Below are 23,599 nucleotides of genomic sequence, written 5' to 3' on the forward strand. Positions count from 1 at the left end.
GGTATTGGGAGTTTAAACCCCATTTCCTTAAATGCACTTGTATCCCTGACCTGCAGCAACGTTTCCTGCGTGGAAACTGAGGAGTCCGTCCGCAGTCGGCATTGTTTCTGTCAGTTTGTTTAAACGCATGAAGACAACTTTGTTGACTGTACTGACCTTGGAAGCAGTTGTGCTTTTTAGCTGTATTGGGCTGAAATGAGAATATTTAGTCGTATCCATTGAGAGTTCTGCTGCCACATGAGTTGCCTCGAGGCACCCCGGAAGTATGACGGTATGAAAGTCTGAAGGTGGATAAACCACCTGGACCGGGTGGAATACACCCCAGGCTTCTGAAAGAGGTAGCTGAAGGGACTCGGGAAGTATTGTTACTGATCTTTGAAGAATCACTCTATCTTGGAATGGATCCAGAGAACTGGAAAATTACAAATATCACTCTACTCCTTAAGAAAGGAGGGAGGCAAAAGTCAGGTACTTATAGGCTAGTTAATCTGACTTCAATAGTTGGAGTCTGTTATTAAGTCTGAGATATCGGGGTACTTGGAGGCACATTATAAAATAGCAGAAGTCATCATGCCTGACAAATCTGTTGAATTTTTTTTGAGGGAATAACAGGTTGGATAGAGAAAGAAGCGTCAGTGGATGTTGATTCTTAGATTGTCAGAAAGTCTTTGACAAGGTACAGACCATGAGTCTGCTGAACAAGATAAGAGCCCACACTATTACAGGAAAGGTACTAACCTAGACAGAAGATTGGCTGATTGGCAGGAAGCAAAGAGTGTGAATAAATGGGGTCTTCTTTGGTTGGTGGTCAGTAATAAGTGGTGTTCCACAGGGTTTGGCGTTGGAAACACACATTTTCGCATTATATCTTAATGATTTGGATGTTGGAATTGATGGTTCTTGTGGCCAAATTTGCAGATGATACAAAAATAATTAGAGAAGCAGGAAGCAGGTAGTGCTGAGGAGGCTGACATTCTGCAGATTAGGAGAATGGGCAGAGGAGTGGGACATGGAATATAGTGCATGGAACTGAATGGTCATGCACTTGGTCAAAGGAATAAAGGGATAGACTATCTTCCAAAAAGGGAAAAAGTTCAGAAATCAGTCACGTAAACAGTCTTGGAAACCCTTGTACAGGATTATCTAAAAGTTAACTCACGGGTTGAGTTGGTGGTAAGGAAGGCAAATGTAATTTCAGCATTTATTTTGAGAGGACTAGAATATTAAAGCAAGGATGTAATGCTGAGGCATTTTAAGGCAATGCTCAGATGCATGGAGTACTGTGAGCAGTTTTGAATCTCTTAACTAAGAAAGAATGTGCTGGGATTGGAGAGGGTGCAGAGGAGGTGCACAAGAGTGATATGGGGAATGAAAAAGTTAACATATGAGGAGTTTTTGATGGCTCTGGGCCTGTACTTGCTGGAGTTTCGAAGAATGAAGGAGATCTTATCAAAACATATTGAATACTGGATGCGGAGAGGATGTTTCCTGTGGTGGGGCTATCGAAGACCAGAGGGTACAAACTCAGAATGGAAGAATATTCTTTTATAGCAGAGAAGAGGAGAAATTTCTCTCACCAGAGGGTGGTGAATCTGTGGAATTCATTGCTACAGACATCTGTGGAGGACAATCATTGAGTATATTTAAAGTGGGTGTTGATAGACTCTACATTAGTAAGCGTGTCAAAAGTTATGGAGAGAACTCGGGACAATTGGGTTGAGATGTGTACGGTGTCTTTCTTTTCGTGTCAGAGGTAAAATGGCGACTTTGTTACGTTAATCTGGGGAATGTGGCTTTGTTGTGTTAAACGCTGAAGAGAGTTTGCGCTAGCAGTTTGTTTTACTTTAAAGTAGATAACAGCCTTCTATTAGCCAATGGGTGGTTATGTATCGTTTTGTTTTCGGATACCATGCTGTATGATATGACTGTGGACGGGGTTTTGGCAGCGAGTCGGAGGAGAGACGAGGAGGACCGTAGATGTGCGGAGAGGCTCCGGTCGATCACTCAGGGTGGTCCCGAGCCCTGAGTCGACAGGATTCGGGTGGTCGTCTGAAGTCGAATTGAAGTCCAACGGTAGCGCACGAAGAACTTGGACTTTGATAAGTGTTGGCGCCTTTTTTTTCCATTACTTTCCTCTCTGTATCAAATGCATATTAATGTCATAGAATTAGTAATATCTATAAAGTGTATTTATTAAAATTTACTAAGTGTGCTGGCTGATGACTGATGTTTGTGATTGATTCAGATCCTGTGAGGAGTTTTGAGGCGGGTGCTGGGCAGGATTTCCCCTAGACATACACGAGCCAATATAACGGAACGTTACAGATGGATAATAAATCAACCATGCTGGAATAGTAGAACAGACTTGATGGGTCAAATGGCCTAATTCTGCTCGTACATGTAATGGTCTTATGCTGTTTTGCACAAGTGATACTAAGTGAGCACTGTAAGCTGTTTGACTCTTTGAAGCCTCTGTGCATCAGTGCATCATGTTAATTAATGAACCAGCAAAAATTTCAGTCCACAGTCGTCTGGTCCACAAGAAAATAACCTCATAAACTGAAGCATTGGACACTTCTGTTAGTCAAAGAAAACTGCATAAATTCAGAAGCAAGGTAAGAAGATGGAAGAGGATGGAATGGAAGGATATGCACTTGGTACTGAATGAAAGCACAGTGGAAAGAAGCCGATGTCTTGACAAACTGTAATAATCATTTTCAGTCTTTCAGTTTGATATATGTACTCTTAATCTGATAATTGAATGAATTTAAGATTGAAGAGTTACAGTGTTCATTATGTTAGAAAAGCTGTCTGAAATAGCTATATTTTGTAGTTTTTTACAATTTGCTTTTTAAAATCTACATGCTGTATTTTGGAAGGCAGAAACTCAGGACCACCACTGAACAATGGAATGGTCTTTCCCAAGCAAAATTTTGTGTTAAAACATTAACTCTGTGAAAACAAATCTTTCTACTCATTACGTACTGTATATTGTCTTCAGTTCTTCATATATCCATATTCATATTATTATGCCGATGGTGGGCTGAATCAAATTGTTCCCACAACTGCCCAAGGCCGTATCTTTGGACTTGTTGAAGTTTTTTGCATTTCAGTGGGACTTGGTGTGTAACAATGGCTGGAAAGAACCGTTCGCTGCATCATTGTACTTCATGGGAGTGTTAGTAGGTTCCTTTAGTTCTGGAATATTATCAGACAGGTGAGCCGTTTCTTTCCTTTGCCTCATATAGTCTATTTATCATGTATACTGCTAACTAACTCCATCACATAAAGATCATGGCAGATAAGCTGATTTAATAAAATAAATTTAGGAATAATTTGCAGCATGATAACATACTAATTTATGGGATAATACAGGAGAACAACTTCATTCAATGGAATTTCCAGTATAAAATTTACTTGAAAGTTGTCTCCATTATTAATTGAACTAATTTTTATATTTATTTAGAGATACATGTAATGCAGAGTAATCCCTTCCAGCCCTTTGACTGGTGTTGCCAGCAGCACCCAGTTTAGCCCTGGCCTAATGACAGGACATTTTCTAATGACCAATTAACCTACTAACCAGTATGTCTTTGGACTGTGGGAAAAAAAAACAAAGCACCCAGAGAAAACTCATGTTCCACAGGGAGGACATATGAAACCCCCTTTACCGGGCGTCCTGGAAATGCAGCTCATTAGCCCCTCGCTAACAGCCACTAGATTCCGCGACAAGAAACTCACCTTTCTCAGGCTTCCTATGTCTAGGAAGTATGTGACTTTGATCCTGCCAAAGCCATGAGGCTGGGATGTCTCACTCACCCAAATCCTGGTTTGTGTGAATGCTATGTGATTTACTACCCCCGGCAATCACTGTTGTCAAGAAATAACAGATCGTACACTGCATACATTTACTCAGAAGTGTATTTAAGAATGTTAACTTAGGCAAGCAGTTATTAAAGGTAAGAAAGAGAAAAAGAAAAAGGGCCCATTATACTTAAACAGTCATATGTGCATGGTGGAGCTCAAATCTTGAACATGTCTGTATCTCACACACTAGACCCCTGGTCTATGTGAAAGCAAACACCACCTTCCGAAGGTCGCTCGAAATCCATCTTGAACAGATGGGTTCTCCCATGGGAGTATAGGTCCTTCCTCCTCAAAACCATTAATCTGCACAAAGTACCTTACACAACAGGGACAGCATCCTCCACCATCTTCGCTCCTGTCTTCTCCTAGCTCCCGCCAACAAAGACCTCTCCGCCCAACGTTCTCTAGAACATTCTCCCAATTCTACCATCCTGATTGGCTGATACACATTTCTAAGTTGAACAACAAAGCCTCTTATCTCAGCTGAAACCCAAACAAGCTGAAACCAGAATACACTGCTCTTACAGAATTGCTAAAATGAAATACAGTAAGAATCTGAACCAGCATGTTACACATGCAAACTCCTCACAGAGGATGCCAGGATTGAGCATGGAACTCCAACGTGCTGAGCTATAACAGCATTGTACTAACCGTGAGGCTACTATGGTGTGAATGAACAAACCAGCCTACATTTCCGTCAGTTCTGAATTGGATCCCCTTAAGAGCCTTAACTGCAGGAACTGTTGATATCACTTTCAAAGTTCAAGGAAATTTATTATCAATTTTGTAGCCTGGGGAAAAAATACACACTAAGGACAACAAATACTTGTTTGGGTCTTAAATTCCTTCATCTGTTTTAGATGTTTTATTACAGAAAGAGGGTATCAAAATAAAACGACAAAATAAATTTTAAAAAACAGTTCCCACTATTACAATCTCAGTTTAACTTCAGACCACACCCCTGTTACATATGCAGTATGCCAATAACTAAAACAAAATATACAAAACCATTCCAGAGTGGCAAATCTAAAAAAAAATACAAACAACATTAGAATCCCACTAATCCTGTACCTTATACACAATATCGAAAATATGAATAAATACATTTCATCTCAACTAAGAGAAATACTCACATTTGGCACACAGGTGCTTAACTTTCAAACACATATAGGATAGACCTTGAAATGTCTTTGCCTCGCTCAGGCTACGTGGACAGAGATTAACACATTCACATTACTCTTTACAGTCACACTCAGTCATGAAACAATAAAGACAGACAAATAAACTTTTACAATATATTGTCTTGTAGTTGAATTACTAAAAGGACTAACCTAATAGGCTAATTAAGGAACTTCACAATCAGGCTATCCAACACTGATCAACTTACTCTCAAAATTCTAAAGCATCCACATGTAAAACACGTCAACTTACTGATATTATAGATTTACAAATGAGTATAAATGAATTTACATAGATATTATCAAATATTGTTCACCTTTCCTCACCAAACCTGGGAAAAACATTCGAACGTTGTCCTTTCTAGAACATGGTAACTCTTTGTTCTACTCCACCATGCAAAATGACACCACCATTTTCTCTTAAAGGGACAGGCAGCTATTTTAGCACTACCAAGGAGAATAAATAAGTGCACTTTAGCAATAAAAAATTATATTCAATGGTCACCTGGTTACATCAAAGTACATATGGTGGAGGATTACAAATACCTGGGGATACGAATTGACAATAAACCGGACTGGTCAAAGAACACTGAGGCTGTCTACAAGAAGGGTCAGAGCCATCTCTATTTCCTGAGGAGATTGAGGTCCTTTAACATCTGCCGGATGATGCTGCGGATGTTCTACGAGTCTGTGGTGGCCAGTGCGATCATGTTTGCTGTTGTGTGCTGGGGCAGCAGGCAGAGGGTAGCAGACACCAACAGAATCAACAAGCTCATTCGTAAGGCCAGTGATGTTGTGGGGATGGAATTGGACTCTGTCATGGTGGTGTCTGAAAAGAGGATGCTGTCTAAGTTGCATGCCATCTTGGTCAATGTCTCCCATCCACTACATAATGTACTGGGTGGGCACAGGAGTACATTCAGCCAGAGACTCATTCCACCAAGATGCAGCACAGAGCGTCATAGGAAGACATTTCTGCCTGTGGCCATCAAACTTTACAACTCCTCTCTTGGAGGGTCAGACACCCTGAGCCAATAGGCTGGTCCTGGACTTACTTCAAATTTTACTGGCATAATTTACATATTACTATTTAACTATTTATGGTTCTATTACTATTTATTATTTATGGTGCAACTGTAACAAAAAACAATTTCCCCCGGGATCAATAAAGTATGACTATATATGCTACCACATACGACCTTCAGATTAATTTTCTTGCATGTATTCATAAGAAATAATAAAAACAATAGAATTTTACAAAAAATGCATACATAATCAGACAAAAACTGATAATCAACCAATGTGCAAAAGATTTCAAACTACGCAAATAAAAATAACACTGAAAACATGAGGCGGAAAGAGTTCTTGAAAATAAATTTGCAAATCGTAGAGTCAGATCAGTGTAGTAGCGAATTGAATTATCCACACCAGTTCAGGAGGACAACAGATGTAGGGTAATAACTGTGCTGAACCAGATGGTGTGGGAGCTAAATCTTCTGGTATCTGTTGCCTGTTGGTAGGAGTGAGAAGAGGGCATACTGGGTGATGAATATCCATATGTCTAGCTTTGTTTCTTCTTGTACTTCCATTTCTTATTGCAGCCAGGAGGGTTTACACCTATTGGCATCTTAGCGCCAGTGCGTATTTCACCCTGAGTTAATTTTTAGTCTTTTCATTATGTGCTCATAACAACCAGCCAGGTTAATTATGACTTTTCAATGGCTTTTAATTGAACTCATTAGAACCTTGACTCCGTTAGTCAAGGAGGGATAAAGGAAAATCATCCACAAATTCTGCTGCCCACCAAAATACATTTTCATTTTATCTTCGCTCTACCAAACTATTCTCATTGATGTCTGCTGTCAAGCAAGGCAGCGCCATGGCTCCAAAACTTTTCTCAACCTTGCTGCCATTCTGCATCTCAACTCAGACAAACTTTATAAGGGAATCGAGTTAAAGAGAATCAATTAGACAATTTATCAATTATGCTCCAGAACCAATGTTACTCAGACTTTGGTGACTGAGCTGCAGATGATGCTTGATGTGGCTCAGTTCCAAGACATTATCAGTGTTTGTGTGAATAAAGGCACATCAGTTAATATTCATAAGGTTATTTACCATCTTGTCCCTGCTATACTTTGTGGCCCTCCAATACTAAAGATTCGTGGTAAGAACCTGTAAAACATGGTCCTCATCCTATATCTTGGGAAACCCATCTCGACAAAGGCAGGCAACTGCTTTCAAGTGCCAACACAGCTTTTGATTGAGGAAAGCTCCTAGGAATTCCTGCCCCTAGGTTGTTCCAAATGATGAAGTAACATTTCGGATGGTATTAAGAACCTCACTGCCATACATCAGGACCATACCCAGGATGTGCGTTATGAAGCAGTACAGAGATGAGAACCTCATAAACTACACACCAATCTCACAATCCACAAAACCAAAGTGGAAGTAGGCCATTGTCCATCTCAAGGGGCTGCCTAGGAAGAAGGCTTTTCAATCCTTTAGTAAGTTATTTATTTATTGAGACAGAATGCAGAATAGGCCCTTCCAGCCCTTCGAGCTGTGCTGTCCAGCATCCCCCAGCTTAGTCCTTGCCTAATCACAGGACAATTTACTGCAACCAATTAACCTACAAACTACTATATCTTCGGGAGGAAACCGGAGCATCCAAAGGAACCCCACGTAGTCACAGGGAGAACGTACAGACTCTTTACAGGCAGTGGCAGGAATTGAACCAGGGTTGCCTGTACTGTAAAGCATGCTAACCACTATGCTACCGTGCCACCCCTTTAATCAGAATTAACCAGAAGCAGAAGAATAAATTATTTATTTGAATGTGCGGCTACATGTGTAATTGAGGGAATGTATATCTTAAAGGTACTTGAATGTTCATGTAGATTTACAAAAGTGTGATCGAGAATATGTTTAATTACATATATATATTTGTCAATAACTATGCAGTGCTGTATATAACTGTTTAATCTGTTTGCTAGGTTTGGGAGGAAAATTGTTATGTTTGGGACAATTTTATGTGTTTATCACATTCTCACCAAACTTGGAAATCTTCTGCCTGATTAATTTCTTGAAAGGTTTTGGTGAAATTTCAAATTATATGTCTGCCTTTGTTCTTGGTGAGTTGCTATGCTATTCAGTCTCTTTCTCTTTCTAAGCTTAATGATTATGTTACTCTTGGTATGAGGTTCCAGTAACTACAAAATAGGAACATGATCTAACTCTACATCTTTTGTTTTTACCATGCTGCCCATCTGAGTAGTAACATTACAAGTCCATTAGGGCTTCAATAGTCATGTTATAAAATAACTTATTTAATTCCAGGTTAATTCCTGAATCTCCACGCTGGCTATTATCTAAAGGAAGGGTAGAGGAAGCTGAATCAATACTTCGACTCATGGCAAAGAAAAATGGTGTCACTCCTCCAGCGAAGCTTTTCAGTGAAGATGAGGTATTACAACAATGCCATCTTTTTGTTTCTTTGTGATTCAAAGTTCAAAGTAAATTTATTATTGAAGTACATATGAAGTATGTCACCAAATATAGCCCTGAGATTCACTTTCTTGCATGCAATACAGAGCAACATTTTTTTACCTCAGTTTTCATTTCTCTTCTATTCAAGAAGTGTTTACTCTGTGATCTAATTTGGTTCTACAAGTGCGTCCTACATCCCCCAGTTATTTTTTTCACATGTGCTCGGATGATGAGTGTTCATCTGACTACTTGACCATTAACAATTTCATAGACAACTTCACCCATAATCAAATGGAAATACATTTTCAACTGGGTCTTCATTGCATAAAAATAAGGCGTAAAAATTCTGACAAATATGGAGCTGTACTATTATCAACTGTATAAAGCAATTTCAACATGAATTGTATGTCAGAACTATCATTGGATAAAATTATGTTTGGATATTTTTTATAATTAGTAGGAATTTAGAGATGACCTTTGCTTTGTTCAGTGTAAGAGATATACTGTATTAGAATAACTCTCAGATCATTGGAAAGGTTGATTCACCATTACATTTACAAATTATGCTGCCTTCTCCTGAGCCTTATCAGTGAAGATGCATTAAAGAACTGTCTGGTTTGTAATAGCAAGGAAATTAAAATATTGAGCTTTTGAGTTGCCGTACAAATGCAACTGTCTCAAAGTAATAGAATGCAGCGCTCATGAAATCTAAAGAAAGAATAATCCATAGTGGAAAGTGGAATCCTCTACTGAAAGTTATTTTATTAAAATCTGTCCACTTTTACAAAAAATATAATGATATTTGAATGCACCATTTACAGATTTTACACCATTAATAGAAGTTCAGAATCAGATTTAATATCACTGGCATATGTCATGAAATTTAACTTTCAAACTTTTAACTTAATGTAATACATGATAATATAGAAAACATTAGAAATTACAGCAAGTATATGTATGTGTGTGTAAGTGTGTGTGTATATATTTAACAAACAAGAGAAAATCTGCAGATGATGTAAATCCAAGCAGCACACACAAAATGCTGGAGGAACTCAGCAGGCCAGGCGGCATCTATGGAAAAAACATACAATCGGCGTTTTGGGCCGAAACCCTTTGGCAGGACTGGAGAAAGAAAGCTGAGGAGTAGATTTGAAAGTTGGTGGGGAGGCGGGGAGGGGAGAAAGAAACACCAGGGAGTAGGTGAAACATGGAAGGGGGGGGAACGAAGCAAAGAGCTAGGAATTTGATTGGTGAAAGAGGCAGAAGGCCATGGAAGACAGAAAAAAGTATTCCTCCAGCATTTTGTGTGTGTTGTCATATACATATGTGTGTGTGTGTGTGTGTGTGTGTGTGTGTTTGTGTGTGTATGTATGTGTGTATATATGTGTGTATGCATATATATATATATATGTATATATGTTAAGTAAGTAGTGCAAAAACATAAATAAAAAAAGTAGTGAGGTACTGTTCATGGATTCAATGTCCATTTAGAAATTGGAGGATAGAGGGGAAGAAGCTGTTCCTGAATTGCTGAGTGTGTGCCTTCAGGCTTTTGTGTCTCCTTCCTGATGGTGGCAATGAGAAGAGGGCATGTCCTGGTGGTGGGTTCCTGAATGATCGACATCAGCTATTTAAGGCACTGTTGCTTGCACATGTCTTGGATACTACAGAGTATAACATCCATGATGGAGCTGACTAATCTTACAACTCTGCAGCTTACTTCGATCCTCATGTTGGTTCTATCCAGAATCTAACTTGAATTTAAATTTGGAGAATATTCAGCTAATTTTATCCATCTATATAATTAATTGTGTTCAAATTAATTTCTACTGGGCAGGGATTGCTACCAGTTTGGGAAGAGGAACGATTCCTACTTTTGGAAAGTGATGAACATATTTGCAATCTATATACACCTTTTTGGATATCCACATAAAAAGTCATAAAGGAAATTGAATAATTGGTCTTTTGTATTGTTCATATGAACCAAGAGATGTGGAAAATAATACAGATTTTTTTTTGTTAAGCTAATGCAATTTTGAATTCTCTGCTTTTCTTCCAGCTCAAGCACATAAAGGACAATAAAGTAAAATCTGTTCCATTTAGTCAGTTGTTAAAAACCTGTAATATCCGAACCATCACAATCATTAACATTCTGCTGTGGTAAGTATTGGAGTCGAGCAAAATACACAGAAACACACACAAAAAAAATCTGGTTTTAAGGACTTTGTGAGTATGTCCTGGAACTGCTTAGTCTCTAGATATTTTCCCACAGATCTGATTGAATTGGTGGTCAGTTTTGCTGAATCAAGTATTTTCCAAATATTCACACTTTGATCCAGCCAAGTATTTGTTAATTTTCTGTGCAAGACACTTAATGGCATGTGGTAATGAAAGAGGTGCATCATCTCAAATGAGACATTAAAGAAACCTCTATTGATTGTCTCAGAAGAATATTAATGTGCCAAATTGCTAACATTTTAAAATGCTGACCAGCAGGAGAAGTAAGAGAAGTAAACAAGCAGTGTAACGTTCCCTGTGGTCATTTCCTTCAGTAACACATTGCTTGGATACGGTTGGCAGTGGGGGAGGGGATGCAGATGGGCAAGATTCCAGGATGGCGTGTTGACTCCCTGGTGCCAAGATCAAGTATGCTTCACTGTAGATACTGAACATTCAGAGAGCAAAGTGTGTGCAGCCAGAATTCACCGTCTATATTGTACCAGTCGCAGATAGGAGAAGGGATGAAGTCCTGTTAAGTGACTTTAGAGAGCCAGATAGAAAGTTAAAAAGCAATACTTCCTGGGTGGTATTCTCAGGATTACTACCCATGCCATGTGCCAGTGAGGTGAGAAGTAGAAATATATTACAGTTCAGTACAGAGATGGTGCTAGAGGTGGGCTTCAGATTTATGGATCATTGAGCAGTCATCCAGGGCAGGTGGAAGCAAGCAAGATGGTTTGAACCTTAGCTGGAGGGGAACCAGGATTCTCACCAGGAAGTTTGCTAGGTATTAAACCAAAGTGGCAAGGGTTTGAGAATCACAGCAACAGGGCAACAGGTGGTAAGGTTTTGGATGAGAAAGGTGCTGCAACAAATAAGACTGAAAGGAAAGAGAGGAAGGAAGAAGCTGATAAACGGTGGGACTGATGAGCTGAAATGTGTTTAATTCAATGCTAGGAGTATTATGGGTGATGAGGAAGAATTTAGAGCCTGGATCAGTACATAAAACCACAAACTTGTTGCCATACAGAGACTTGGTTACATGAGGGAGAGGACTGGCAGCTCAATATCCTTGGATTTTGTTTCTTTAGGTGTAAAAGAGATGGAGGGGTTGCACTACTCATGAGGGAGAATGTGACAGCAGTGCTTGTTAGACTCAGATTCAGCAACTCCACCTCGCTTTACAGTCAGTGTCAACATTACCTCGAGCCGCTGTAGTTAGGCAGATGGTTTTTCACCAGCGTTCTGTTCTGTGTTCGTGAATTTGGTGAGTAATTCATCACCATTTCCCATGGTAGCAAAAGTGAATCTTGGAGTTATACCTAAATAGCAGGTGAAACTCCAGGGTTTATTGACTTGATGATGTCAGAAGATAGTGGAAGAATACTTTCTCATATTTTCCATGTTCTATGAAGGTCAGACACACTTGGGTCTTACCAAAGCAGTTCAACATTAGCACACCAAATCTCATAATCCTAGGGCCCACATGTCTAAAGATAAACTAGCTCATTTTTATTCCCATATAAATCCTATTTGTGACAGATGTCACTCTGAGGTGGCTTCTTTGACTCATATGTTCTGGTCCTGCCCTTTTTTGGAAAAATTCTGGAAAGATATTTTTGATATTATTTCAACAGTTTTGCATTTTGATTTACAACCCCATCCTATTACGGCAATTTTTGATTTGCCAATGACAGAACATAGATCTTTATCCTCTTCAGCCTGTCGGATGATCACATTTGTTATATTAGTGGCTAGAAGATCCATTTTCCTGAATTGGAAAGAGACCAACCCTCCTACTACATTTCAATGGTTTACTCAAACTATATCATGTTTAAATTTAGAAAAAAATCAGAAGTGTCATTTTTGATCCTTTGGTTAAATTTGAAGAGACTTGGAAGCCATTTATTCAACATTTTCATATGATGCAGCTTGACCTTTTCTGAATCCTTTTTATTAACTTAGAATATATGAATAGAGGAGCGGAGTTGACGACATTATTGAACGTATTGGTTCAGCCTTGTTTTGTTCTGTTTGCTTTTTTTTGGATTTAGCAATTAGTTTTATTTTTTTCTGTGTTTTTGGGGGGTTTCTTTGCAATATCCTTTCCTTTTTATTTCTTTTTTCTTCATGATTAACTATATCAAGAGTTTAGAAATCTATTGCACTTGTACTATTTGAAGTCTTTTTTGTACCTGTTTATAAATAGTAAGGTAATTCCAATCTCTTTGTATCATTATTGTTACTATGTTTATGAACTTGAAAATTAATAAAAAGATTAAAAAAGAAAGAAATCTCATAATCCACCTCATTAGGTGGACGAGAGGTTCTACCAGAAAATGTTTGGAGCCTTGCTGGTGGACGGCCTTGAGCTGTCAAGTCATTACTGTGCACAATATGCTCCACTACGACTCTTTGAATATCTGAAGGGTGGGGTTTAGATCACTGGAAGTGAGGAATGGGTTCATGGCAACTCCATTAGTTTATTTTACAGGGACTGAGTTATTCTGCATAGCAGCTAGAGCTGTTTCTGTCCGGTTGGTATCAGAGGAGTCTGCTCTGAATTGAAGAGTTCTGGTCTTGTTACATACGTCTTCAGCAGTTTGAACAGTGACTGTTGCCCTTCTCTCAATCGTAAGTGTTTCTCTGATCTGGGTTAACATCTCTCTCAGGATTTCATCATAATCTTTCCCACTGCACATCGCTAAGGTTTTCAACTCACCAGGGTAAGCTTGAGTGGTGCCTTTTCCAATTTTCAGAGTGTAAACTCTGGCTAAAGTAAGTACATGGTAGGAAACTTACTGGTCACCACTTGCCAGTTGAGTGTACGGTAGCAAGGGCTAGAAATCTAGCATGGCAGAACCAAAATCGTACTCTACAATGAGCAACATGGGAAATTCTGCAAGGGGGTCAGGTAGAGGAATAACTCTGACAACTGACCCATATTCTTTTAGAAAGTCTAGTATTTCCTCCTCTTTTTCTGTTGCTGTTATGCCACTGACTAAAACAGCATTTGGGATTGTAACACCCTTTTCCTCTATGGCTTCCATTTTTTTTCCACTGTCGGTCTTATTTGAACAATTTGAGCAATAAGATTCTTCTAGTGCTTGTGTATTAATCAGTGTATTACTGCTTATCTACTACACTGCCTCCTGGCTGGCTTGCTAAGTTTTATATAACACCAGTGTAGCACTTGTCTTGTCTCGTGTGACTGGTCACCACACTCTTTATGATAACAATCTAATTACATAGTACTACACTGGGTGCCAGTGGGCCATCAGAAGCTTTAGATATCTGAAGGAGGCAGTGAATAGAGAACACACACTTCTGGAGGTTCGTTTTATTTACAAAAAAAAAACAAGATATACAAAATATTTACATGAGTATGAACAATTCAAAATTCCAGCAGTCTGTTTGGTTCCAAATCTCAGATATCAACAAAAACAAATTTCTGTTTAGTTAGAATCAGTGATATTCATTGAATAACCTTTGTCACTTCAATTTCTCTAACTAATTAGATGTATTGTTATTCCCTATTTCAGGGTTTACAGACAAACTTTTCTTTTTTATTTATCCCCAGTTGGAAAACTAATTGATTTCCTATTCTTAAGTATTGTAGTTAACATCAGTTTCAGTTCAAGTCAGTATATCTATGAATTGAAATTCAAATTTGAAAATGATATATCTATACAGCTTAACTCCTTTCACAGCAACTCTCCAATATCACAACTTTTAAACAAAGTAAATCTCGTGCAGTAACTTATCAAGATCTTTGCAAAAATAATCAGTTCCTTCAGAAATTCAAATTCAGATCCTTTGAATGAAAATAAACTTATACATCCAACCACATTAATTCCTCTACATCATGAAACAATTCGTTTCTGTGCTTGTTCTTCATCTTGGGTGGCTTGCCATCTTGTTTTTTTTTCTTTTTTTCCCTGAAGAGAGAAAAGATCTCTTTCAATATTTTTATTGATATTATATAAATTACATGAATACAAATACAAAATTCATAAGGATACAAGTAAATAATACAAGTTACATTGCATTTAAATCACAGTAATACGATCACAGTATCCCATATTCCAAAACAATCATGTATAAAAAAATTGAATTATGAAATGAAATAGAATAAAATAATTGTATTTTATTTTTTAAAAATCTGCCCCAACTACCAAAATGAGCTGGTTGGAAAAAAAAAGAAAAAAGAAAAATACCTTACCATATGATATTATAATAATAATGGCATGGATCCATACTTTAATAACAGTTCAAAGATTGTGAAAATAATTCAGAAAGGGTCCCCATAACATTAAAAAATTATGTTTAGAATCAGAAATCAAACAACGAATCTTCATCTAGATTGAGGCACAACATAAGTCAGATAGCCATTGAACATGAGTGGGCGGGGCAGCCTCCTTCCACTTTAGCAAGATCGCCCTCCTGGCCATAAGAGACATAAAGGCCAATACTCGCAAGTTAAATGGCTTCAATTTTGTAGTACTATCCTCAACAATACCAAACAAAGCAGACAAAGGATTGGGCTTAAAGCTGACAATGAAAGGTGCAGAAAAAGTTTGAAATACATCTTTCCAGAATTTTTCCAGAAGGCTCGGACATGGCCAAAACATATGAATTAATGTAGCCAATCCATTGGTACATCTATCACAGTAAGGGGAAATATCTGCGTAAAAATGGGAAAGCTCATCTTTAGACATATGAACTCTATGTACCACTTTGAATTGTAATAAAGAATGACAAGCACATAATGATGAAGAATTAATCAATTTTAAAATAATCTTCCATCTCTCATCAGATATGGAAATCATAAATCCTTTTCCCAGTCTCCTTTAATTTTATCTAAGGAGGCCATTTTCAGTCCCAACAGTAGATCATAAATGTAAGATATTGAACCGTTATCAAAGGGTTTCAAATTAAATTGTATCTATTATATGCTTATCTGGACTTGTAGGAAATGTAAGTAATTGAGATCTCAAAAAATCTCTAATCTGTAAGTATCGAAAAAAGTGAGTGTTGGAAAGGTTAAATTTCATTGAAAGTTGCACAAAAGAAAGGACATTCCCTTCATCTTGTTTCTTGTTAGATGAAATAGTTGATCATCCATGGAAAGTTGATTCACAAACTTATACAAATAAACTGGTCAAGTCCTTTGGTGTGATTTAACAGAACCAATTCCCAGTTAACCAGTGGAGATCTTGGATACTCGTCTCTGCCAATATTGTCTCATTACAGCTGCTGCTTGTTATAACTGTAGCATCAATAGATTTTTGATCACTATCCTCTCTAATCCAGGGGTTTCACTCTGAGGTTTTCAAGTAAGTAGGGGAGAGATACTCACTACTAATTCTACTTTTAACAGTTTATATCTTTAGTTTCTAATAGCCTGCTGCGTTTCTCTCTCTTTCCCACACTGCATCAGCTACACCTCGTTCTCACATAGCATTTTTTTCTAAGTTCTCTTTTTTAAAATTCGGTAAACCTTGTTTCCATCCCTCCACAGGTGGGGCTTTCTAACATTACATCTTTTGGGTTTAATTAATCTGGGTTACAATTACTTCTTACAAAGCAAAACCCAATAGCATAAATGGCAGCAATGCTTCAGAACCAGATGAGCTCAACACCATCTATGTCCACGTTGAAAGGGAAAGTATAACTACACCTGTGAAGATCCATGCTGCACCTGGTGACCCTGTGCTCTCTGTCTTGGAGGCTGATGTCAGGCTGTCTTTCAGGAAAATGAACCCTCGCAAAGCAGCAGGACCTGATGTGGGCACCTGGAAAGACTCTAAAAACTGGTGCCAACCAGCTGATGGGAGTATTCAAGGACATTTTCAATCTCCCACCACTGTAGTTGAAAATTCCAACCTGCTTCAAAATGGCAACAATTATACCAGTGCTGAAGAAGAGTAGTGTGAGCTGCCTTAACGACTATCATCCAGTAGCAATCACATCTATGGTGTTGAAATGTTTTGAGAGGTTGGTCATAGCTAGAATCAACACCTGTCTCAGGAAGGACCTGGACCCACCGCCATTTGCCTATCAGCACAATAGGTCTATGCCAGAAGCAATCTCAATGACTCTCCATGCTGCCTTAGATCACCTGGACAATACAAACACCTATGCCAGGATGCAGTTCATTGACTATAGTTCAGCTTTTAACATAATCATTTCCACAGTCCTGATCAATAAACTAGACCTTTGATCTTCCCTCTGTAATTGAATTCTTGACTTCCTAGCCAGAAGACCACGATCTGTGCAGATTGGTAATAATATCTCCTCCTTGCTGACGATCAACACTGGCACACCTCAGGGATGTGTACTTAGCCCACAGTTCTGTTTCCTCTATACCCATGATTATGTGGGTAGGCTTAGCTCAAATGCCATGCTAATGATACAACCATTGTTGGCAGAATCTCAGATGGAGATGGGAGGGCATACAGGAGCGAGATATACCAGCTAGTTGAGCGGTGTCGCAGCCACAACCTGGCACTCATGTCAGTAAGTTGAAAGAGCCGTCTGTGGACTTCAAGAAGGGTAAGATGAGGGAACATGAACTAATCCTCATGGAAGGGTCAGAAGTGGAGAGAGTGAGCATCTAGGTGTCAAGATCTTTGAGGTTCTAACCTGGTCCCAGCACATCAATGCAGCAATAAATAAGGCAAAGCACTAGCTATATTTCATTAGGAGTGTAAAGAGATTTGGTTTGTCACCTGAAGCACTTGAACACTTCTGTCAATGTAACGTGGAGAGCATTGCGACAGGCTGCATCACTGTCTGGTATGGGGGCAAGGTGGGGGGAACTACGGCACAGGACCGAAAGAAGCCACAGAAAGTTGTAAAATTAGTCAGCTCTATCTTGGAAACTGCCCTCTGTAGGATCCAAGACATCTTCAAGGAGCCGTGTCTAAGAAAGGAGGGATCCATTACTAAGGATTCCCATCACCCAGGACGTGCCCTTTTCTCATTTTTACCATCAGGAAGGAAGTACAGAAGCCTGAAGGTACACAGTCTGCAATGAAGGAACAGCTTTTCCTCTTCTGCCATCCAATTCCTAAATAGACATTGAACCCTTAAACACTACCTCACATTTTTTAATATTATTTCTGTTTTGCACTATTTTTAATCTAACTATTTAATATACATATATATACATACTTACTGTAATTGATTTACTTATTTATTTTTTCTATATTATTATGTATTGCACTGTATTGCTGCTGAAGTAACAAATTTTATGACACATGCAGTTGATAATAAACCTGATTCTGATCTTAAAAATGTTTGATTCTTACATTTTCGGTGTTCTGCTGAAAGGTTATCAAGATGAAATGTCCCTGTTTTCCCTCAGCAAAAGCTGTCTGACCTGCTGAGGGCAGCATTTTCTGTTTATATTTCTGCTATCTAGCATCTGTAGTTGTATTTTCTCCCCAAAACTGATGTAAATAGAAGGAGATGAATGGAAAAAGAAGAGGAAGAAATTATTTTTTAACTTCCACTCTCCAGTTTTATTTCCTCTGGTCTTGTTGAATTGAATAATTCTTCTATGTCAGCCATCTAAGGTTATTAATATCACCCACAGAAAGATTACTTTCTTGTGGGGTAGATAATAGTCGATAATTTTTCATCAGGAAAACTGAGGAGTTTACAATATGGTAAATTTCAGTACAATATATTTTACTGCTATCTGCTTTACTGCTCTGACTGTGTAGTCAAGCACAGCTGCAACACTATATACAAGTTTGCTGATGACACTGCTTTTGTGGGCTGTATCAAAGATGGTGATGATTCAGCATACAGGAGGGAGGTTAAAAATGTTGCTGACTGCTGTAACAACAACCTCTCACTCAATGTCAATAAGATCAAGGAACTGATGTAGACTTCAGGAGAGGAAAACCAGAGGTCCATGTACTCATTGGAGGATCAGAGGTGGAGAGGGTCAGTAGATTTAAATTCCTGGCTGTCGCTATCTTAGTGGAGCTGTCCTGGGCCCATCACATAAATATTATTGCAGAGAAAGCACGTCAGCACCTTTACTTCCTTAGGAGTCTGTGGAGATTTGCATGTCATCAGAATCCTTCACAAACTTCTATAGGTGTGCGTGGAAAGTGTATTGACTTGGTATGGGAACACCAATGCCTATGAGTGGAAAATCCAACAAAAGGTAGTGGATTCGGCCCAGTACATTACAGTTAAAACCCTCCCAACCATTGAAACGTTACTGTAGAAAAGCAGCATCCATCGTCAAAGATCCTCAGCACCCAAATCATGCTCTTTTCTCACTGCTGCCATCAGGTAAAAGGTACTGGTGCCTGAGACTCTCACCACCAGGTTCAAGAATAGGTACTACCTCTCAACCGTCAAGCTCTTGAACAAAAGGGGATAACTACACTCATTCTTTTTCTGGTATTCCCACAGTCAATGATCTCACTTTAAGGACTCTTTATCTTGTTATTTCATCTTCTCATTTTTATAGCTATAACTTATATTTGCGTCTGCGCAGTACCTTGTTCCTTGGATCCTGTTTACAGTTCTTGTTCAACTAGTTTGCGAGGTATACCCAGAGGGAAAAGAATCCCAGGGCTGCATGTGATGGCATGTAAAGACTCTGATAATACATATTACTGTATTTTAAACATTGAACTTTGTAACTAAAATAATGCTGCAAAAGCCACACATCAGCAACGTCTCTGGACAACATGAAATCAAATGAAAGAAATTCTAAGAAATAAACTAGGGAGAACATAAGAATTTGCTTTATAAGAGTATTTAAAATTGTTTTTACAGGATGATTATATCAATGGGATACTATGGTCTGTCATTGAACATACCCAATCTCCATGGTGATGACTATCTGAATTGTTTCCTCTTTGCTGCTTCAGAGATTCCAGCTAACATAGCAACATGGCTTTTCTTCAGGAAATATCCACGCAAGTTCAGCCTTCCAGTCATTCTTTTTCTTAGTGCAGGTATCCTGCTCTTCATTCATCTCATCCCATCACGTAAGTTTTACACTGCTTCTATATTGATCCTATTGTGATATTTGCTGACAAGAATTATAAAGCAGTATTCCATGATCAATTGAAATATACAGGAGCTGTAATTCTGAGTGGTTTTGGTATGCAGGCACAGTATGCCAACAACTCTGAAATTCTTCACATTCTTTCCATCAACTAAATTCACTGATTTTAACAGTGGTATGATTTTGAGATGTTGGACCAAATTGTGACTCATGCAGATGTGCCTGAGAGTCCAAATGAAGTTTGTTGTCCTGTCTATATTTCAATGAACATCATGGATGAGCAATTGAAAATTAGAACACTCTGACATGAGATCTGCTTAAACTGGAAACTTAAGTCATATGATTCTGATTCTGATTAATATTCTATTATTATTCTGAGCTGGATATCCATGCCCTGCACTTCTGGCAAATACATGCAGGAAGATCTGTGAAGTTACATCCGAATAGCACAGCTATAACTCGTATCGATTTTTGATCATCCACATATTGATAATGTGACAGCTACTTCCACTGGCAGCTCGTTCCACTCCCTCATCAGTGTCTGAGTGAAGAAGTGCCTCCTCAGGTTCCCCTTAAATATTTCACCTTTTACCCTTAAAATATGACCTCTAGTTCTAGTTTCACCCAACTGCAGTAAAAATGCCTGTTTTACCCCTCTATACCCTTCATAATTTTGTATACCTAAATGGCAATTAAGAATATGCGATAGGGTTGAAAAAACTTCTCTCTAGAATTTCTCTAGACTGGGACAGGCCCAGTACATATGAATATGGGAAACCTTAGCCCCTTTACAGTTATCACAAACAGGACTAATGTCAGGGTAAAACCACGATAATTTAGTTTTAGACATATGAACCCTGTGTACAACCTTAAACTGCAAAAGGCAGTGGTGAGCACATAGAGAGGTTGAGTTGACTGACTGAAGAATTGAATCCCAAACTACATCAGATAAGGAGATATTTAGATTATGTTCCCAGGCAGTTCTAATTTTATTGAAGGGGGCACACCTCAAAATCACTAACTTATCCCGAACAGCAGATATTAAACCTTTACCGAATGGATTGATACAAAGAAACAAGTCCAGAACATTTTTCTCAGGCATCTTAGGAAAGTTCGATATTAAAGGGTTAAAGAAATGTCTAATTTGAAGATACCTAAAGAAATGAGTATTAGATACAGTAAATTTTACAAACAGTTGTTGAAAAGTTGCAAAACGATTATCTATGAAAAGGTCTTCAAAGCGCCTAATACCCTTTCTATACTATCATAAAATGTTGAATCCCGCATAGAAGGTAGGAAAAGATGATTGTGTAAAATAGGGCTAGAGGGAGAAAAACCATGAAGACCATTAAATTTTCTAAACTGAGCCCATATTCTTAAAGCATGTCTGACAAGACGATGAACAACAAGTCTAGGCAAATGACAAGGAAGTGCGGAACCGAGAAGTGCAGAAATAGAAAAATCCTTAGTAGAGTTCAACTCTATTGCTACCCATTTTGGGCAGTGAGACTTATTTTGGAAGAAAGACCAAAAAAGAGGACAATGAATATTAGCTGCCCAATAACATAAACAAAAATTAGGCAAGGCCATACCACCTTCCTTTTTAGATTTTTGAAGGTGAGCTTTATTAAGATGAGGGCGTTTACCCTTCCATAGATAGGACTAAATAATAGAATCTAACCCATCAAAAAAAGCTTTAGAAATAAAAATTAGTAAAGACTGAAATAGATACAAAAATTTAGGAAGGATATACATTTTAATAACATTAATCCGACCTACAAGAGACATGGACAAGGGTGACCACTGTGTCAAACTCAGTTTTGTAGAGTTTAGAAGATTGGTAAAATTTTCTCGAAAAAGATTTTTAAAGTTCCTTGTTACTGTAATACCAAGATAAGTGAATTGATTGTTAACTACTTTAAAAGGGAGGTCATGGGATACTAAAGCTTGTGCTTCTCTATTAATTGGAAATATTTCACTCTTATGTAAATTAAGTTTATAACCAGAAAGCTGACTAAATTTATTAAGAAGTGAAAACATTAAGGGTAAGGAGGTAGTTGGGTTTGATATAAAAACTAAAAGATCGTCAGCATAAAGGGAAACTTTATGCTCAACACCTCCCCTCCAAATCCCTGTCAATTCAGCACAGCTACGAAACGCAATGGCAAGTGGCTCTATAGCTAAATCGAAGAGAATCTAACCCTCTGGTTGCTCTTTTTGGCACATTGGGTGAAGTAGATATGCACTTGAGTCCGACTAAACGTCAAATATTACCTTTTGCCTCTCTCTTGGCTAGACGGTTGGTTCTTTTTAGGTGGAAAGATGCTGCCCCATCCACTCACAATCAATGGCTTAGTGATATTATGTCCTGTTTAGACCTTGAAAAGATTCATTATTCACTTCTTAATTCGGACATAAAGTTTCATAAGGTGTGGGGACCTTTTCTTGAATATTTTCATAACTCTTCTTTAGATTAAGTTTATCCTTTTTTTGTAGGCTACAAACCCTTACTTTCAGCTTTTTTTTGTAAGTTATATAGGTTTTTGTTGTGGATTACATTATACTTTTGGTAGTCGGCATTATACTTTCTTTTTTTCTATATATATTTACAGTTCTCTGGGGTTGAATGCTCTGATTAACTTTTTTTTTCTTTTACACGCAGAAATGGTTGGCCTGGGTATTTTTTTCAGTGGGAGGTTGGGTCAGATACTAATTTTCCATAATTCTATTTTGGGTGCTTTTTTATTGTTATGAATTATATATTGGATTTGTTTGTTTTGCACTGTATAAATTGTAGTTCTGTAGTTCTATTGTAGAAACGCATAAAAAAATCTAAAAAAATAATAATAATTTTGTATACCTCTGTAAAATATCCCCTCATTCTCAAGGGGAAAAGTTCTAACCTATTTGATTTTTCTCTATTCGTCTGGTCCTCAAGTCCAGCAACATTCTTGTAACTTTTTGCTGTACTCTTTCTATCTTATTGATAATCTTTCCTGTAGGTACATATTCACCAGAATTGCACATAATACTTCAAATTAGCCTTCACCAATGTCTTATACAACATCAATATAACATGCCAACTCCTGCACTTAGTACTTTAATTTATGAAGGCCATTGTGCCAAAAGCAGTCTTTACGACCCTATCTAGTTATGACACCACCTTCAGGGCATCATGTTTCTGTATTCCCAGAACTCTCTGTTTTACCACACCCCCTAGTTACCGAGTATTCACGGCGTAGGCCTACCCAGGTTTGTGTCCCAAAGTAGAACTCTACACACTTAGCTGCATTAAGTTCCACCTGCCATTTTTCAGCCTGTTTTCCCAGATGGTCCAGATCCCACTAAAACCCTTCCTCACTGTCCACTACAACCACAATCTTGCTGTCATATGCAAATTTGCTAATCCAGTTCACAGTGGTCAATGACACACTTTATAGTGCCGGCTATGAGATCAGGATTCAATTGCCACTGCTATCTGTGAGGTGTTTGTACGTTGCAGCTATATAGGACCCTGGTCAGACTCCACTTGGAGTACTGTACTCCATTCGGGTCGCCTCACTACAGGAAGGATGTGGAAGCCATAGAAAGGGTGCAGAGGAGATTTACAAGGGTGTTGTCTGGATTGGGGAGCATGCCTTATGAGAATAGGTTGAGTGAACTCGGCCTTTTGTCCTTGGAGCGACAGAGGATGAGAGGTGACCTGATAGAACTGTATAAGATGATGAGAGGCATTGATCATGTGCATAGTCAGAGGCTTTTTCCCAGGGCTGAAATGGTTGCCACAAGAGGACACAGGTTTAAG

General features: G+C 38.4%; 1 pseudogene; it reads left to right on the forward strand.

The window, feature by feature from the left end:
* Window positions 1-265: 265 nt before the first annotated feature.
* On the forward strand, window positions 266-23,064 carry LOC140200977 (organic cation/carnitine transporter 2-like; annotated as a pseudogene).
* Window positions 23,065-23,599: the final 535 nt, after the last annotated feature.

Source organism: Mobula birostris, chromosome 7, assembly GCF_030028105.1.
Source record: "Mobula birostris isolate sMobBir1 chromosome 7, sMobBir1.hap1, whole genome shotgun sequence".
NCBI lineage: Eukaryota > Metazoa > Chordata > Chondrichthyes > Myliobatiformes > Myliobatidae > Mobula > Mobula birostris.